The 20,322-nt window shown below is 46.5% G+C and overlaps 1 protein-coding gene across 9 annotated transcripts in view; it reads right to left on the minus strand.

Moving 5' to 3' along the window:
• SRD2 (snRNA activating complex family protein) overlaps nucleotides 1-20,322 on the minus strand; it is a 124,945-nt gene that overhangs the window by 72,537 nt on the left and 32,086 nt on the right. The window lies entirely within an intron of this gene.

The following is a 20,322-nucleotide window of genomic DNA, read 5'->3' on the forward strand; positions in this document are numbered from 1 at the left end:
CACGATACTGGGAAGAATACAAAACCGGGGAAACCCAAATACATATCTGGACACCCATGTCCTACCATGCAAGACGGGCCATCACCTTGATGCGGACAAGATCACACATGCTCAAAAGTGAAACGGGAGGATGGCTGAATATTGATGCAAACATGAGGAGATGCACTCAATGCAACTTGAATTCATTGGAAAATGAGGCACATGTAGCCCTTGAATGTCCAGCATATGCGCACATTCGGGTCGACTTTCCTCAACTTATTCAAGGATGTACTACATTTGAGGAGCTTCTCTCAAGAACACATCCCTCTCCAGTAGCACTAGGCATCTATCTTGCCAAAGTGCTAGAACATCACACCACACTCACAAACAAGATCACCACAGAACCATTGAACCCGGCCCGTAGGGCGGTAGGCGTTGGCTTTCACCCGAAATTCTTTACTTTAGACACACACAGAGTACTTTGCAAAGGTAACTTGTAACGGGGATTAACACCTAAGTACACACACGGCTCGGGAGCTAGAATGCTCCGAGCATACGCCGACAACCTGTAGGCCCCAAATTTGGCGCCCCTTTCGGTATTTCTTTATTCTTTAACAAAGGGAATAAAACCTGTGATCTCCTACGAGCTGCCCCGCACAATCAAGGCTAAGAAACACCTATTCTGGCCCGATTTCGGCAGCATAACTGTACTAGGATGCTTCACAGTCAGTATTCCCACGCAATAGGTGTCTTTCCCGACTCATACGGACACTTTGCAAAACCTGGCGAGAATCTGCAGCACGCTGAATTCTTTGTTTTCTGCCCCGAAAATGCGCCAGTTCACCTGTACAACGGCCCCCTCGCGTCCCCGAACCTCCTGGGGGTATTAGGGTCCGTTTAGGACCGAAACCCTAAACCTGCAAAAATACACAGCAGGCTGTAATTCCCTGTTTTGGGCTCCGTTTCATGTGCCGGTCACATCTGTAGCAAGACCTCGAGCTCCCGCACATGTAGGGCTATTTGCCCTTTGAATCGGACGAGATTTCTAACATGAAACCTCTCCGAATTCTCCTGTACCTGCGGGGGATTAGCCACTAGCTAATCCAGTACCTGTGCAAGAGGCTCTTGCCTCGGCAATCGCGCATGAACCCACACAACTGTACATTGGTCAAATGAAAAGCCCACTAGTGGGGCATAACATACTCCTCGTAGGGGAGAGAGAGAGCAGTGCGTAGCGTGCAGGGCATCACTCCTGGCACCGCACTGTATATAAGAGGGAAAGGAAGCACTCCATAGCTCTTAACCTGTGGCAGAGAGTAAATGAGGCCTCCCCCAGCATCAAAAATCAGCGCCCTTTTTTCTGTAGGAGGAAAGTGCATGAAAATTTGACACTTGGCGCATTTACAAGCATTTTCCCGTTTCGGGTTCGCCGCTTAAAAATCTCCTGACCGGTTGCCCAATTGACTTCGCGGCAGAGTTGTAAAGTGTTCCCCTAGTCATACCGGAGGTAATGACGCGAACACATTTCGTGGCCCAAAATAGCAGTTCCCTAAATTTTAGGAAATGATTCCATTGAGCTCCTTGTGGTCATCTGACCATCTATCCTCATTGGGACCTCATCCAAAAGTGCAATGTGGCCCAACTGTCGGATACTTTCTATTGGCAGTCACACCTTCACTTTAGGCCTTGAGTTCACTTTCTAGTATCCACCAACTTGCTAAGTGCGACGGGCGGACCTATATGATCTTGCTCTGAGCCTAGACATCCTCTTACCATACGAATTCCAATGCCGACCACTACCAATCTGCGGGTGAAACTACCGTTCACATTGGCCATACAATGTCCGACCGTTCGCTACTTCAAGAAGAGGGTCTCAAAAATAAAACAAAACCCCTTGGAAAGAAACCAACAACTAAAGTTAGCAGTTGCCACGTCCTCGTGACATAGTTAACAGTTGCCACCTCCCCCTGACAATCATGACACACCCCCTCCTTCACATGGGAAGGGGGGAGTCTCATATATGAGATTTTGGGTCTCATGGGTCATTTTGGCCCCCCAAGGACGTAAATACATCATCATCACCATCATCTCTCTCTCTCAGCGCGCAGGTCCAGCACGCAGCATCTTCAGCGTGTAGGTATCAGCACGCAAGTCTCTAGGACTGTCTCTCGCTAAGCATTACTCGGGGAGTTGAGCAAGTGATGTCCCCCAAAATCACCTCCCTCTGAAGTCTAGCTCTAGTGTCCCGGCATTCCTCATCATACCAACTGTTCCGGGGCATGCTCCCCGAACGGCGTCTCTGCTCAGAGCTGGGTATGTGGGTATGCCTCTGTTGTTGCATCATGTAGTGTATGTGTCAGTATAGTAGTAAGCTCCTCCAGAGGTCGCCCTGGCTCCTCTGTGCACAAGCGTCTGTAGATCCCATCTATGTATACAGAGTCCGTCTCCCGCGTGAAGGTGTAGCGAGTAGGGGCTACTGCCCGTAGCCTGTGTGCTACACTAAACTGAAAAGAGATGGTCAACGACACAAGAGCATGATCCACTGCCACACCAGCAGGTCTGGGTCCAACCGTGAGATCCTGGATACTAGAGATGAGGCTCGGCTGTGCCATGACATAATCCACTGTGTTGGCTCCATGTCTGTGTGGAAAGCATGTTGAAACCCCCGCACCGGGAAATCTCTGTCCATTCAAGATGGCCAATCCATGTGCAGTCCCCATGTCTATCAAGTGTCGTCCATACTCAATGTGTTCTCCATCTTGTGATAGTCTGGATAGGCCCGTCTCTGCAACATCCAGTTCTCTCAGCATCTCCTCTGAAGTATCATAAAATACTGTCTGATGATGATAAACTGACGTACTCGGGGGAAAGTAGCAAATAGCAATGTAAAGATATCTGTCTGTCTCTGCTCTCAATCTCACATGTACCTAGCTTGCTCATCCCTGTGGGCTATATGTATCAATGGCTGCAACTCCTTCCTGAATAACACTGCCACTCCTCCTCAGCCCCGCCCTCTGTGCTCTCATCGTGTCTCCTGTCTACAGGCTGTCTCCCATCTATATCCACTAATGTGAGGCATAGATTGCCCAAGGGCCTGATGTGTCTCAGAGTAGAAGACGATGTCTCTTCCAGTAAAAATATCCCCAAAAGCACCCACATCAAGGCGCATAGATCCATTACAATTCCAGGTGGCAACTTTGAGTGTGGTTCCATAGGTCTCACACTGTCATGTGGAGCGCCTCTCTACAATCACCACCCGGCCATCTTTGTAGAAGGCCGTCTTTCCCTTCTCCCTTGCCGCTTGAATCTCTGGCATTACCTCTCTCATATGCGCAAGCTGTGTGAGAGTGAGGTCATCTCCAAGGAATATGCCCGTTTTCTTTAGTGTAGGACGCTTCTTCAAGAAGTCCTTCTTTGCCTCCATGGATGGGAAACGGATGATTAAAGCTCTCCCTTTTGAAGTCTCCCAATTGCCTTGTGTCTTCTGCCCTACCCTCCATGCCTTTGTATGAGTAGCCTCACTACCCATCATGCGGAGAAGTTCTTCGACTTCCCCTTCCACATCATCTCGTAAAAGACCGGTTACTCTTGTATGCAAAGCTTTAGTTTTCCTTCGCTGCTCTTCTTCTAGAGTCATGTTGATGATTGTAGGAGTGGGGACAGATGTGGTTTCTTTCCCTTTTCCTTTCTTAGCGACTTCTATCCATTTCTCGGCCTCATCCGCCTTCTTCTGCGTCTTCGTGATCACATCCATCCACGAAGACATCTTTACCACCTTCCTCCTCTTTGATCATCCGTCCCTACTCCTTGATGACCTTGATTTCCTCTATCACCGAGGGCTGGAATTCCCCTTCCTCTAGTCCACTGCTTACTTTATCAGCAAGCTCTCGCTTGAGGGCTGTGACCTCTTCTCTAAGTGCTTGTGAATCCGCCTTAAGTGCTTGTAGCTCCGCGTGCAAGTCTTCTTTCTCCTTCTTCCATTGCGCGCCTTCATTGAGAAACATTTGAAGAAGGTTGGCCTTCTCTTTCCACCATCCCTCCGTATCTGCTTTCCATTCTTTCATCTCCCTTTCCATTTGTGTTATCCGCTTGTTCGTAAGCACAAAGGTTGCCTTCGTATGGGGCTTACACATTGGCAAAGCGATCATGGCCTCCACTAGCGAAGCGCTCATGACCTCCATCAAAAACAAAACCAAAAACACAATCCACTATATCCACACTACGCGTACATCCATGTCCTGCATAATGCATATATATGTTTTCCTCATATCAATCATACATTTTCCTTTTCTACTAATTTCATGCTGTTCTGTAATTCCCTGCTCGTGAAAATTCTGAAAGTTCCTGAAAAAGTATTTTCTGTATCTGCAGGTCTGAAAATGCGGAATTTCAAAAATTCCGAGACTGTGAAATTTTCCCATGTATTTCTGCATGTCTGCCAAATGTTTGCACCTGTGGGCTTGGGGGGGGGGGGGGGGGGGGGGGGGGGGGGGGGGGAGGGGGCTAGGTAGGGCGTCGTCAACGAGCTGCTGTTGGCAGCGCCACAGAGGACAGCCAGGTTGCGCTAGGGTTCTCTCTCTCTCTCTCTCTCTCTCTCTCTCTCTCTCTCTCTCTCTCTCTTTGGTCTATGCATCGATCAATTGGAACAAATGGTACTTGACTTTATGCAAGAAGAAGGCATTGAAGAGGTCACTATTTGCAATGCGGTAATCATGCTTTTGTTGTATGCGGATGATGTAGTGCTTCTAGCACACACTTTAGAAGATGCACAAAAGCTTATGGTTGTCCTTGAGAACTTTTGCTTGCATAGTGGGCTGATTGTAAATGAATCCAAAACAAAGGTTATGCTTGTGAAAACCAACCATAAGAAGAAGCCATGCATTGTGTACAACAACGAGACACTTGAAGTTGTTGAGAGCTTTAAGTACCTTGGCCTTGAGGTTCCATCCAATCACAAGTGGCATGAATGTGCTATGCGTCGTTTGGAAGCGGGAAAGAGAGCATATTATGCATTTGAGAACATGTGTAATGCGGGAAACATCAAGTGTTGGGTTCTAAAGAAGTATCTTTTTGATGCATTGGTGACACCGGTTCTTCTTTATGGAGTTGAAGTGTGGGGCAGGAGCATCTCAAAGTCTACTTAGAAAGAGTTTGAGAATGTCCAAAAGCGTTTTCTTACAAACTTTCTCCAAGTTAAGACACAAACACCATATATGCTCCTACTTCTTGAGTCGGGATCTCTTCCAATTGAGGTTATGGGCATGGAAAGGGTTGTGGAGTACATGATAAAGATGCGTCAAAACCCCTCACATCGACTTCCTACAATTGCATGGGAAGCAAGCAAAAAAGTTCAAAAGACGCATAAAAGCAAGATCTTGAGCACGGGATGGATGCAAGACATAAAGAAGTGGTTTGGGAGATGGGATGCATTACACTTGCTACATGATGCTTCAATTGACTCAAGTGAATGAAGCTTTTCTACAACGCCAATGTTTACGGCTTGGGAGAAATCCGGTGGGTCACGCTTCATACATTACACCACCTATATTGCCCCCAACTACAAAACCATGTTCTTCGCTGAGAGAGGAAACCGTACTCACACTTACATGCTTGAGCCTATTCCCTTGTCCGCGATACGCACTATCGCAGCAATTCGGCTTAGCTCCCATTTCCTTCGATGCGAGATAGAGCGTTGGGGCAATGGAGAAGAGTCAAATCGATTGTGCACATTATGCTCACTGCAAGTTCGAGAGTCTGAGTACCACACACTACTAGAGTGCTCAGCTTTTGATCACATCCGAACTTGCTTCTCTCACATTTTCAGCCATAACTTAGACCTACACACTTTCCTCTCCCAGCCAAAGTGTGGGCTCTCCATTGCGACTCTCATCACTACAATTTTGGAGCATCGAGAGTCACTCATCAGCCATGCACATACTACATCACATGTAACTTTGGTCCCATAGGTCATATTTGACCTCCGAGGACGATAATAAAATCTCTCTCTCTCTCTCTCTCTCTCTCTCTCTCTCTCTCTCTCTCTCTCTCTCTCTCTCTCTCTCTCTCTCTCTCTCTCTCGCGTAACCTGCAACCCCTTGCACGTTCTTCTTCACGCGTAACCTCCCCACGTTTTCTTTTTTCGCGTGGCCCAGCATTCCTCCCCCCCCCCCCCTGACAGGTGCAGGTTCCCACACGAGTCTACTCCCAAACGAGTTTCAAACGGTTTCTCAGCCCTGCAGGAGAACAGTAATTGCAAGCATAATTCAGAAATTCACAGAATTTTCAGAATTTGCAAAACTTACAGAAATTGCAGAATTAGCAGTTGCAGAAAGCGGAAATTTGTTTTGATTTGCAGATTTTGCACGAAAGACAAATGTATGCCATGTATGCTTAAAGTGGGGAGAACATGTATGCATAGTGTGGTGAGGTCTCCTACTACCATCACAAATTTCCCCCTCGTTTTTTGCAGCGACCAAGTATGCGGAAACAGAATGATAAGCTTGATCCTTTAGAGGATGCAATTCAAAAATGCAAAGAAGAAATGACCGAAACAATTAACAAAATCAACCGCAATTTATTGGGCACAAAAAAAATGCTCGACGAACGCGTGTTGACCCAAGAAAGCAAGATAGCTACACTAGGAGATCGAGTGACGGCCCAAGACGAAGAGATTGCGTCACTCAAGAGGAGCTCGCAGAGGCACGATCACGAAATACACTTGAAGAAGGAGAATTGCAAAATTCAGTAATAGAAGAGCTAAACACGATCAAAGAGCAAGTGCGAGCCATCAAAGAGGGGGAAGAGCAGCACAAAGAAATGACGACCTCTTGGGTGGACGTTATTACAAAGACTCAACAGAAGGCAGATGAGGCCGAGAAGTGGATTGAGGTTGCCAAGAAAGGGAAAAGCAAGGAAACAACTACGTCCACACCCAACATCATTAACCTAACACTTGAAGAGGAACAAAGAAGACGTGTCCGCTCTCTACATGTGAGGATCTGCGGTCTTAAAGACAAAGATAATGTGGACGATGAGGTAAAAGGACTCATGGCTTTGATGGGGGTTCATGAGCCGATGCACTCAAGAGCCTGGAGAGTGGGCAACAAGAAAAACAAGAGCAAGGGGGAAACCTCAAAAGAAAGGGCACTCATCCTTCGTTTTCCATCCATGAAAGCGAAGAAGGACTTTTTGAAGAAGAGACCAACTCTTAAGAAAACGGGCATCTTCCTCGGGGATGACCTTACCCTCTCACAAATAGCTCATATGCAAGAGGTAATGCCAGAGATAAGAGCGGCAAGGGGAAAAGGTAAGATTGCTTTTTATCGAGATGGAAGAGTGGTGATATTGGAGCACGCTCCACATGACGGTGTGAGACCTATGGGACCACACTCAAAGTTGCTACCTGGAATTGTAATGGATCTATGCGTCTAGATGTAGGTGCTTTTGAGGAAAGTTTTAGTGGGAGAGATATCATCTTCTACTCTGAGACACATTAGGCCCCTCGGCAGTCTATGCCTCACATTAGTGGATACAGACGAGAGACCGCATGTAGACAGGAGACACGATCAGAGCACAGAGGGCGGGGCTCAGGTGGAGTGGCAGTGTTATTCAGAGAGGGTTGCAGCCATTGATACATACAGCTCGCAGGGATGGGCAAGCTAGGTACATGTGGGTGAGATTGAGAGCGGGGAGAGGCAGAAATCTTTACATTGCTATTTGCTACTTTCCCCCGAGTACGTCAGTGTATGCACCACCTAGAGGACAGTCCCCCTTCTCTATTTTGGATGATGACATCTGGGAGTTCTCTAGAGATGGTGACATCATCATTCTAGGGGATTTCAATGCTAGGACTGCTCATCATCAGACAGTTTTTTATGATACTTCGGAGGAGATGCTTAGAGAGCTGGATGTTGTAGAGACGGGCCTATCCAAACTATCACAGGATGGGGAGCATACTGAGTATGGACGACACTTGATAGACATGGGGACTGCACATGGATTGGTCATCTTGAATGGCCTACAGAGATTTCCCGCTGCGGCAAGTTTTACATGCTTTGTACACAGACATGGAGCTAGCACAGTGGATTATGTCATGGCGCAGCCGAGTCTCATCTCTAGTATCCAAGACCTCACAGCTTGGACCCAGACCTATTGGTGTGGCAGTGGACCATGCTCTTGTGTCGTTGCCCATCTCTTTCGAGTTTAGTGTAGCACACAGGCCATAGGCAGCAGCTCCTACTCGCTACACCATCACGCGGGAGACGGACTCTGTATACATAGATGGGATCTACAGACGCTTGTGTACAAAAGAGCCGAGGCGACCTTTGGAGGAGCTTACTACTATACTGACACAGACGTTACATGATGCAGCAGAAAAGGCATACCCACACACAACCTGAGCAGAGACGCCGTTCTGGGAGCATGCCCCAAAACAGTTGGTATGATGAGGAATGCCGCGAGACCAGAGCTACACTTCAAAGGGAGGTGCTTTTGGGGGACATCACTCACAGACAGTCACAGATTGACTTCCGACACCTAGTGCGGCAGAAGAAGAGGGCATTTTTGGCTCGCCTAGAGCAGGATCTATACCAGCTATTCTTGAGTCAGGACTCACGTGAGGCATGGCGGCTCTTTCATGAGCACTCCCCACCCCCCCTGCCATTACCTCTACAGAGGCCTGGGACCAGTACGCGTCATCTCTGTACACGGTTCCTGGACAGCCGCCCCTTCCCGATCCCCCCGATCCATGCCCCACACATGTGCTTTTTTCACCGTTGAGATGGTGAGGAAGGCCATTGACAGGATGAGGATTGGGAGAGCATATGATCATGATGGCTTAGTGGTTGAGCACTTCATGCATGCCAAAGATCTACTAGCAGAGCTTCTAGCAGTTATGTTTAACCGTGCCATGTGTGAGGGCTTGCTTGATACTTGGAGCCTATCTACGATTGTACCTATCTTCAAGTCGGGAGACCCTATGGATCCTGGGAATTATCGCACTATCATGATCGGACACACATTGGCACGGCTGTACGTATCCATTCTTGAGCAGCAACTGAGTAGATGGGCAGAGAAGGAGGGGGTACGCGCATCCGGGCAGGCAGGATTCAGGAGAGGTTTTTCTACTTCAAAGCCATCATTGAGGAGGGCAGATTGCATGGGAGACGGATCTATTGCAGCTTTGTGGACTTCCGCAAAGCATTTGACACAGTACCCAGAGCTAGATTGATGCGCAGATTACAGGAGATGGGAGTACCCACAGAGCTCATTTGGGGGGTCATGGCACTATACAAGTCAATAGTGGGGCATGTACGCACCTCAGAGGGCCTATCTACAGCGGTTCATTTTACCATTGGGGTGAAGCAGGGTTGCCCGCTCTCTCCTACTCTGTTTGCTATGTATGTGGATGAGGTTTTTGACTACATTGAGAGAGATGGTGATAGAGGTGCACAACTGGCAGGAACATCGATTCCACTATTGTTATATGCTGATGATATTGTGTTGATCTCGGACTCTCCAAAGGGGCTGCAACGTCACTTGGATGCTTTGCATAGGTTTGCCCATGAAAGTGGTTTATTTGTCAACCTTGGTAAAACCAAGGTCATGGTATTTAATACCACCCCACAGTGGATCAGGAGGTCAGCGCCCGCATTCACATACGGCCAGGAGATAGTGGAGTATATAGATGCTTACACCTACCTTGGAGTGGTTTTTAGTGGACCAGACTTTTCATTGAGAAGAGCAGTAGAGACTAGATTGACTAGAGCCCATGCAGCATTGGGTAGATTGGAGAGGATGTGTTCACATGTTCAGTTTCAGGAGCCTCGAACGAAGCTCTAGCTCCTTGACACCCTGGAATTACAAAGCAACATCCAAATATGGCATATCCAGGTCAACTTCATAGCGGCCAAGGAGCACAGATGAACCCTAATAGTGTTCCCATGTTTCAATCACTTCCATATGACAACTTAACGCCGCTGGAGAAGCCGACTACGTACAAAGAAGGTGGCAAAGGTGTGACATTCACGACCTTTACAGGGTCTGATGACAGGAAGAAGGCTCTCTCATTCCTCCAGCAATTTGACAAGGCCTATGCAGGGGGAAACTTTACAAAGGCTTCAAAGGTCCGCAAGGCAGCCACTTTCTTGACAGGGAATGCGGGACAATGGTGGACCACTTTATTGCTTCAAGGGCAAGCTCTGTCCACATGGATTTACTTCATGCAGATTTTTGCAGCAGCATGGTTATCTGATGACTTTCAAGCAGATGTCATGACAGAATGGCACCACCTTAATGCTGCTACTTGCAAGAATCTCGAAGACTTCAATCGGAAGTTTTGAAAAGCTCTACTTCCAGTAACTTCCTATAGGTTTGTGCCATTGACAGAACAGATTGAAAAATACTGTTGTGGCCTACACAAAGGATTGAGAAAGTATTGCACGAAGACCAAAGTCACTACTTTGACGCAGCTCATTGAGGTAGCAAACACTGGCAATGGTTTGCTCAAGGGAGAAGATTGTGAATTCAATACTGGCATCAAGGAAGGATCAGCCAAGAAAAATTCAGCGAAGAAGTACGTTCTCAATGAGGTTCCTAAAGCGACTCAAGAGCCAGCCAAAGCATGGAAAGGCAAAGCCACAGCTGAACCAGCAAAGGGACCAACAAAGAAATGGAAAAGACCTTTTCCTCGCAAGTCGGAAGAGCAAAAGAAGGTCATGAGGTCAGAGAACAAATGCTTTATCTGTGAGCAGCCTGGCCACATTGCTCAGAATTGTCCTCAAAAGAAAAGGCCAACAGATTCTGAAGACAAGGAGGACAGGAAAGGAAAGAGGCCCATGGCTGGTCTAGTGCCAGATATGGTGGGCGACAAGCCAAATTCAGATGCAAGTGAGCTTTGCAGAGCATGGGGAAAGGTCAGGGATCAAACAGTGCTTATCTTCTTTGATCCAGGTGCCAAAGCCAACTTCATTTCCCCAGAATTGGCTTCAAAGTTGGGAATCAGACCTGAAGAGATGGGGTATATAGCAGAGGCATGTTTGGCATGTCCTGGCCATACAGAGGCTGTGACACCCATCATCAGAAAGTTGCGCCTACATATCCAGTCCTATGTAGATGCTGAAGAATTTTACATCATGCCACTGGACGGATGTGATGTGTTGCTAGGCATTCCTTGGTTGTTTCGTGTACAAGGAATCATGGATGCCTACAACAAAAAGATCATTGTACAGAGCAGGGGAAAGACTCACATTCTGGATGTAAAGCTTAAAGGGGAGTCTATTCCCACTGTATCAGCTTCTGCTATTACTTTTGTAATGAAAAAGCATCTTTGTGCATACTTGGTTTTTGCACGTGAAGTGTCAGATTGTGATGAATCAAATTTATCTGTGTTAGATAAAGAAAGGTCCATGTTTTTACAACAGTATAGTGACTGTTTTTCCGATTCATTACCGTCTCAATTACCACAAGAGAGACCCGAGGACCATGCCATAGATTTGGTGCCAGGCAGTAGCCCACCAAATAGGCCTCCGTATAGGGTTAGTGCGGCTCAGCAAAAAGAGATAATGAGCCAAGTACAGGAGCTGTTAGAAAAGGGTCTGATTCAGCCCAGTTCATCTCCATTATGTTCTCCATTGTTGTTGGTGCAGAAAAAGGATGGCTCATGGCGTATGTGCATCGACTACCGTGCACTGAACAAGAATACCATCAAGAATACGTTCCCTATACCTAGAATTGATGATATTCTTGACAAATTAGAAGGAGCACCTATGTTTAGCAGGATAGATCTAAAGAGTGGGTACCATCAGATCCGCATTAGATCAGAGGATGTGCACAAAACTGCTCTTAGAACGACGTTTGGCCTTTACAAATTTTTAGTGATGTCCTTTGGTCTCACAAATGCTCCTGCTACGTTCAATAGGATGATGGACAGAATTTTCCGTCCACACCAGCAGTTTATTGGTACATTTTTTGACGACATGATAGTCTACTCAAAGAATGAAGAGGAGCATAGGCATCACTTGGCCACTGTGTTCAAAGAGCTACGCAGCCATAGGTTGCTCATCAATGCAAAGAAAAGTGAATTTTTTCTGGAAGAAATTCACTGTCTGGGACACATTGTCTCAAAGGATGGTGTCAGAACGGATCCTGCTAAAGTTGAAGCGATCAAGTCATGGCCAGATTTGAAGACGGTGCACGATGTCTGAAGCTTCTTGGGACTATGCTCCTATTAGATGTCTGAAGCTTCTTGGGACTATGCTCCTATTACAGAAGGTTTATCCGAAATTCGTTGAGATTGCTTCACCTTTACGTGCTCTTCAAAAGAAGGCAGTCACCTTCAGATGGACACAAAAAGAGATTTCAGCTTTTAATCTCTTAAAGGAAAAGATGACTTCAGATCCAGTCATTGTGTTGCCAGATCTTAGGAAGTCATTTGTGGTCCAGTGTGACGCCTGCAGTAGTAGCATTGGTGCAGTGCTAATGCAAGATGGCAGGGTAGTAGCCTATGAGAGTAGAATCTTGCAAGGGCCAGAAAAGACTATGCAAGTCTATGAAAAAGAACTGCAAGCCGTGATTCATGCGCTCTTAAGTTGGAAACACTACCTGCTAGGTGCAGATTTCGTTGTCCAAACGGATCATTAGACCTTGCGATACTTCTTAACACAGGCAAAGTTATCTGGGAAGCATATGCGATGGGCAAATATCTTGTCCATGTTCCGTTTTCAGATTGTGCATGTGGAAGGCAAGAAGAACGTTGTGGCTGATGCCTTGTCAAGGAAGCCACAAATTTCAGCTGTGTCAATTCCTTATCATCATGAGCTTGATGATATGAGGGAACAATATGCAAATGATGAAGATTTTGCAAGGGTCTTCGAGCAGCTAATGGATGGACAACGTCATGAACACTATCTTCTCAAAGATGGCTTTATGATGATGCATGGCAGATTGTGTGTCACAAAGCCATTGCGGCGCAAAGTTATGGAAGAGAGTCATGTCCCACCGTATGCAGGGCATCGTGGTATCGATGCTACAGTTAAAGCGGTTGAGACATTCTTCTACTGGCCTACACTGAGAAGAGATGTGGATGCCTTTGTGCGAGAATGCCTAATATGCCAGAAGCTCAAGTTTGACAGGCAAAAGTCACCAGGGTTATTGCAACCACTGCCTATTCCAAATAAACCATGGGAAAGTATTGCTATGGATCTTATCTTTGATCTTCCGAGAACGCACACAGGAAATGATGGTATTTGGACCATCATATGCAGATTCAGCAAGCAGGCTCATTTTATTCCTGTCAGGAAGAAGATAAAGCAGATCAGATGGCACGCTTGTTTATGAGCAATATTTTCAAGTATCATGGCATGCCACAGTCGATTGTTAGCGATCGTGATCCATGCATGACAAGTTTGTTCTGGAGAGGCTTGTTTGAGAATATGGGCACCACGCCCAAATTCTCTTCGTCATTTCATCCTCAAACAAATGGGCAGTCAGAAGAGGCAAATTCTACCATCCTAGATCTGCTGAAGTGCTATGTGTCAGAGCATAAAGGACAGTGGGAGCAATATTTGCCATTGGTGGAGTATGCATACAATAATACAGTGCATTCATCAACTGGCAAGGCACCTTTTGAGATAGTTGAAGGTCGCAAGAAGGTTCCTCCCATACTGCATATAAAGGACAAGATATTTGAAGCAGATAAGTATGTTCAGGACATGGATGAAATGTACAAGAAGGTCAAAGTGGCCTGAGAAAAGACTCAGACAAAGCAAAAGAAAGCAACTGATTGTCACCGTCGTGAAGTGGTATTTTCACTTGGTGATTGGGTGCTTCTGCGCTTTGAGAAGGCAAGGTTAAAGAAGATGAAGAGCAAGGAAAGATTGTTTCCAAAGCTCAGCATGCGTTACTATGGGCCTTTTCAAGTATGCGACATAATTAGCTGAAATTGCCTGACAGTTGGAAGATTCACAATGCATTTCATGTGAGTCTTCTTAGACCCTATGTGGGTGATGTGCCATAAGATATTCCAGCTGAAGATCAGCCGGAAGTCGAGGAACTTGACGAGATCTTAGTCCCGGGACAGATTTTGGCACACAAAGAAAGAAAAGTGAAAGGCAAGGTTGCTAGGCGTTACTTGGTGAAGTTCAGAAACTATCCACCAATGGATGCTAAGTGGATGGAAGAAGGTGAACTTGCAGAGTCACCAACTGTGTTATCACTTTACCTTGAAGCCTTCGATTTGCAACCTACCTTGACCCCTTGAGTTTCAAAGCTACATGGATTGTCAGTGTGACAATGGCTTCTGAAAGAAATGATGTACATGTTATTTAAAGTGAGCTCAAATGAAGTACATGTTACATGAATGTTAAGAGATGTACAGATTGTCAGTTTGGCAATTGCTCTTATGGAAAGTCCAAAAGTTTGGTTAGTGCTATAGAAGTGAGTATTTCTTGTCAGTTTGTCAAAGATACAGTAATTGCTTCTATTAAAGAGCACATGTGTAACTACATTCTTAAACTATCGGTTTGGGTATGCTCGAAAGTGTTACTGGAACCAACGTGTACTAAAAGACAGTGGCAAAAGATACAATGGCAACATCTCCTAAAATTTAGGGAACTGCTATTTTGGACCTGAAAATGTGTTCGCGTCATTACCTCCGGAATGACAAGGTGAACATTTTATTACTCTACCGCCAAGTCAACTGGGCAACCGGTCGGGAGATTTTTAGGCGGCAACCCCGAAACAGGAAATAGCCTGTAAATGTGCCAAGTGGCACATTTCTGTGCACTTTCCTCATGCATGAAGAAGTGGCGCTGATTTTAGAGAGGAGAGCTCATTTTTCAAGTTTTTGTCACAGGTTGAGAGCTATGGAGTGCTTCCTTTCCCTCTTATGTACAGTGCGGTGCCAAGAGTGATGCCCTGCATGCTACGCACTGCTCTCTCTCTCCCCTACGGCAGTATGTTATGCCCCTTTAGTGGGCTTTTCATTTGCCCAATGTACAGTTATGTGGGTTCATGCGCGATTGCCGAGGCAAGAGCCTCTTGCACAGGTACTCGATTAGCTAGCGGCTAATCCCCCGCACGTACAGGTGAATTCGAAGAGGTTTCACGTGCGAAATTCCGTCCGTGGACAAGCTACAGCATGATCAGGTTTAAGTTCAGTCAAGTCAATCTAGATTTAGAAGTGATCTGGCACTATTGTGAGTCTATTCGTAGACCGTGCATGCCCAGTCACTTAGTGTAGATGCATATCCTCTGGTTACACACAGCATGATCATCAGTATTCCCACCAGAATCCATCAGATTCCATAACGGGAATTTTCCAGTGATTTTAGCTTATTTTTCCTATTTTTGACATTTTTCACTTATTAATTTAAGTGACTTTCCAACAAAAGTAGGTAGGGCAATTTTGCTAAGTTTGTATATAAGCAAACCCAAGTTAGCACTCAATGGCAGAAGAGGCAGCAGGAGCTCCACGCTCAACAGGCAACTTCTCAGCAGACACCCCCCCCCCAGGAGACCTAGCGTTTTGCAGATCCAGCATCACCTAACGTTTTTCCCCATCAGATCAGCCTCGGCTACCGCAAACAGCAAGAGCCCTAGCGTTTTTGCAAGAGATCAGTAGATCAGCCTAGCGTTTTGCATTTTGCAAAACCACGGCAGCAGCAGGACAAAAGTAGGTAGGGCAATTTTGCTAAGTTTGTATATAAGCAAACCCAAGTTAGCACTCAATGGCAGAAGAGGCAGCAGGAGCTCCACGCTCAACAGGCAACTTCTCAGCAGACACCCCCCCCCCCAGGAGACCTAGCGTTTTGCAGATCCAGCATCACCTAACGTTTTTCCCCATCAGATCAGCCTCGGCTACCGCAAACAGCAAGAGCCCTAGCGTTTTTGCAAGAGATCAGTAGATCAGCCTAGCGTTTTGCATTTTGCAAAACCACGGCAGCAGCAGGACAAAAATTCAGCCCTAGCGTTTTTGTATCTGCTACACACCCTAACGTTTTGCAGATTCACCGTGACGGAAAGTCAAGGAACATCAATGTTTTCAGTTTTCAGCAGTTAGTACCCGCAGATCAAGTCCCGAACCTCGCACATCTCACCTTCTCGCAGCGGTTCCTCGCCGCACGGTCAATTTCCGCAAGGTTTACACTTTCAGCCCGGAAAACGCAGATTTCAGCATCTGCGTTTTCAGCGCGTCGTCATCACATCGTCGCCATCGACATCGTCATCGACATAGAGTCAAAATTCAGCAGATACAAGATTTGCAGATTTCAGCCCATAGCGTTTTTGGACAGCAGTAAAAAGATTGCAGATTTCAGCCCGTAGGTCGACTTCATCATCACCGTCGTCATCATCGACATAGCCTAGACTTGCATCAGTCCATGCATAACATTTGTACCAGATTGTGCAATCATAAGTAGACTACTATCGCTGACGAGAGTGGGGCCTTCGGAGGAGGGTTTTACGTCGTCTCTGGTGTCGTATCTCTCTTCTCTCTCTATCTCTCAGTCTCATACACTTGCACGCATAGTGTCCATTCACTTTGTTTGTGATCATAGCATTCTCTCATTAAGAACGGAAGGCTCTCACTTCCATAAGAACAAAAGGAACCTTGAGCACAGTTCGGAGCACTCATCTTGAGCAAAGCGCAAACATTCATTCCGTTGCACCTTACATTGGTATCAGAGCTTTGGCAGTGTTCTGTATCACTCAAGGAAAGAACCACAAGAATCACAAGAATTTTTTTTTTGCTTGTTGAGGTCGCACGAACCCAAGTTCACTTGGGCGTGTCGATTCTTAATCGTGTTTTTGAAGAGTGACAGGAATCCCAGGAAAAAGAGCTTGTCCAACCTCCCCTTGTGTCTCTTTTCACTCATTGAGAGCGGACCATGCACTTAGCGGCCGGCCAATCGGCGTGAGGTGGAAAAAAGCAACCTTGGTGTGAGTGCAAGGCCGCCAAGGGGTGCGCTTGCGGAAGTTTTTCCGACCCTCCCCCTTCCCCATCTACATCAAGGATTGTACTAACTCCTATGGAGGAGTTGAAGCAGTTGTTTAAGGAAAGACAGTTAGAACGCGAAGAAAGAAAAGCAGAAAGAGAAGCAGAAAGAAAGGCCTACGAAGAACGAAGGGCAGCCATAGATCGTGAATACGAAGAAGGAATGGCAGCCATAGAGCGTCAGTACGACTTAGAAGAAAAAGAAAGTCAAGCCAAATTTGATCACGAGAACAAAGCAAGAATGCAAGAGATGTTGCAACTTTTTTCTCAAGTGCAGGCACAGATGCAAGAGATTCAGGAGAAGGAGACTCGATCAGTCTCTTCTTCTCCAAAGCATGATACAAAGGATTTGCATGATTGTGTGATGAGCATGATGATTTGCATGATCAAGATGTGATTTCTCACAAGCATGATGTTTTGCATGATTAAGATGTGATTTCTCACAAGCATGATGAGTTGCATGAAGATGATGTGATTGTTCACAAGGATGATGTGTTAGTGGATGCTTTTTCTAGCGAAGCTAACCTCGTTGCAGATTCGATCAATCAAGAAGAACCGAGCTTGGCTTTCGAGTCGAGGTCCAAAGAACCTCCACAGGAGGATTCAATCATTCAGGAAGAACCGATCTTGGCTCTCAAGCCTAGGTCCAAAGAACCCTCACAGGAAGTATTATGTGTTCGCATGATTGATACGCACGCATTGTTCGAATGTTTCATTCGTGATCGTTTCCTGTATTTTACTCGGCATCTTTATGTGATCCCTTTTCCTAGGCATGACATATTGTATGTTGAGCACGTTTCTCTCATGGATGAGCACGAATGTATGCGGATTTTTCATGAAAAGCTGAAAAGTATGTATGTAAGGAAGTCACATTCCATGTCTCTTCCTTGGCATGACACAGTTTCCGAACGAGCACATGAAAGTATGAGCACCAAGCGTGGGCATTGCCATTGTGTTTTGCCACAGTTGATCGCTCTAGATCATAAGAGAAAGATTCGATCTCATTGTTTGCATGTGTTTGATGAACGGGTTGTCACTCCGTCTCTATGTTCATCTACATTGCATACACAGTCTTTAGCAAAGACAAGTTTTTTTCCACTCACTTTACATGGAATAGGTATGTTCATGGTTTTGTGTTGAAAGTGGTTTCAGGAATTTTCAGCCATGGAGATTCTTGAAGAAGAAAGAAACATGACTCTCGACAAAGTTGAAGCATCGAAGGAGCCACAGAAGACTTTGTGTCGCTTTCGGCGCGGCCCAAAGAAGCAAGCGTTGCAGACCTTTATGAAGTTCAAGTACCGCACGACCCACACATCAGAGTGGGCCGGCGAAGAGTCCCTCCCAGGATTCCAGATGCTATTGGTGATCTCCCTCGGCGCCATACAGTTCGGTACCAGTACCTCACTTTGAAAAGGAGGAGATGTCATGTGATACATCCAACCCTATGTGTCCATGGACAAGCTACAGCATGATCAGAGTTCGGTTCAGTCAAGTCAGTCTAGATTTAGAAGTGATCTGGCACTTTTGTGAGTCTATTCGTAGACCGTGCATGCCCATTCACTTAGTGTAGATGCATATCCTCTGGTTGCACACAGCATGATCATCAGTATTCCCACCAGAATCCATCAGATGCCATCATGGGAATTTTCCAGTGATTATAGCCTATTTTCTCTATTTTTGACATTTTTCACTTATTAATTTAAGTGACTTTCCAACAAAAGTAGGTAGGGCAACTTTGCTAAGTTTGTATATAAGCAAACCCAAGTTAGCACTCAATGGCAAAAGAGGCAGCAGGAGCTCCACGCTCAACAGGCAACTTCTCAGCAGACCCCCCCCCCCCAGGAGACCTAGCGTTTTGCAGATTCAGCATCACCTAGCGTTTTTCCCCATCAGATCAGCCTCGGCTACCGCAGACAGCAAGAGCCCCAGCGTTTTTGCAAGAGATCAGTAGATCAGCCTAGCGTTTTGCATTTTGCAGAACCACGGCAGCAGCAGAACCAAAATTCATCCCTAGCGTTTTTGCATCTGCTACACACCCTGGCGTTTTGCAGATTCACCACGACGAAAAGTCAAGGAACATCAGCGTTTTCAGTTTTCAGCAGTTAGTACCCGCAGATCAAGTCCCGAACCTCGCAGATCTCACCTTCCCGCACCAGTCCCTCGCCGCACGGTCAGTTTCCGCAAGGTTTACAGTTTCAGCCCGGAAAACGCAGATTTCAGCATCTGCGTTTTCAGCGCGTCGTCGTCACATCGTTGCCATCGACATCGTCATCGACATAAGAGTCAGAATTCAACAGATACAAGATTTTCAGATTTCAGCCCATAGCGTTTTTGGACAGCAGTAGAAAGATTGCAAATTTCAGCCCGTAGGTCGGCTTCGTCATCACCGTCGTCATAGTCGACATAGCCTAGACTTGCATCAGTCCATCCAAACCATTTGTACCAGATTGTGCAATCATAAGTAGACCACTCTCGCCGACGAGAGTGGGGCCTTCGGAGGAGGGTTTTACGTCTCTGGTGTCGTATCTCGCTTCTCTCTCTATCTCTCGGTCTCATACACTTGCACCCATAGTGTCCATTCACTTTGTTTGTGATCATAGCATTCTCTCATTAAGAACGGAAGGCTCTCCCTTCCATAAGAACAAAAGGAACCTTGAGCACAGTTCGGAGCACTCATCTTGAGCAAAGCGCAAACATTCATTCCCCTGCACCTTACAACAAGTTGGGCACGAAGATGGCTTTCTACAGAGAGCATCTTCTCCAGCTCACGGAGGACGGTTTTGTGAGGAGACCCAGATACATGGACACTCACTTGTCTCATGGGATACGATGTGCTATTGACCAGATATGCACATCTTCACACCAGCTACGGATCGAGACTGGGAGATACAACAGAGTACCAGCAGAGACCAGGACATGCCCCCTGTGTGACCTAGAGCCTGAGACAGAGTTGCACTACACATGCCACTGCCCCGTCTACTACGAGATACGCGGCCACTTCCACTGCTTGTTCAGAGAGGGCTTCGGACCACTCTCCAGAGTCATGCGGTACGAGGATCAGAGATGCTTGGGTCTGTTTTTGCTCAAGCTACGCAGACACAGAGAGAGCATAATGAGGGGAGAGGCCAGGCAGTCTCAGAGACGGATCACAAACTTCTTTAGAGCAGACATTGGACACCCGGAGGAGCTACTACCACAGGAGAGCTCGCCGCCTCACACCAGAGGCACACTGATAGACCGAGTGACCGAGCTAGGAAGATCCAGACGCCCACGACTGCGGAGGACTACACAGCATCGACGGAGGCTGCATCAGAGGATTCGGATCACTTTGGCCCGACATGCACGACCCCCGG

This window comes from Adiantum capillus-veneris, chromosome 19 (assembly GCF_014529385.1).
Source record: "Adiantum capillus-veneris isolate H3 chromosome 19, ASM1452938v2, whole genome shotgun sequence".
Classification (NCBI taxonomy): Eukaryota; Viridiplantae; Streptophyta; class Polypodiopsida; order Polypodiales; family Pteridaceae; genus Adiantum; species Adiantum capillus-veneris.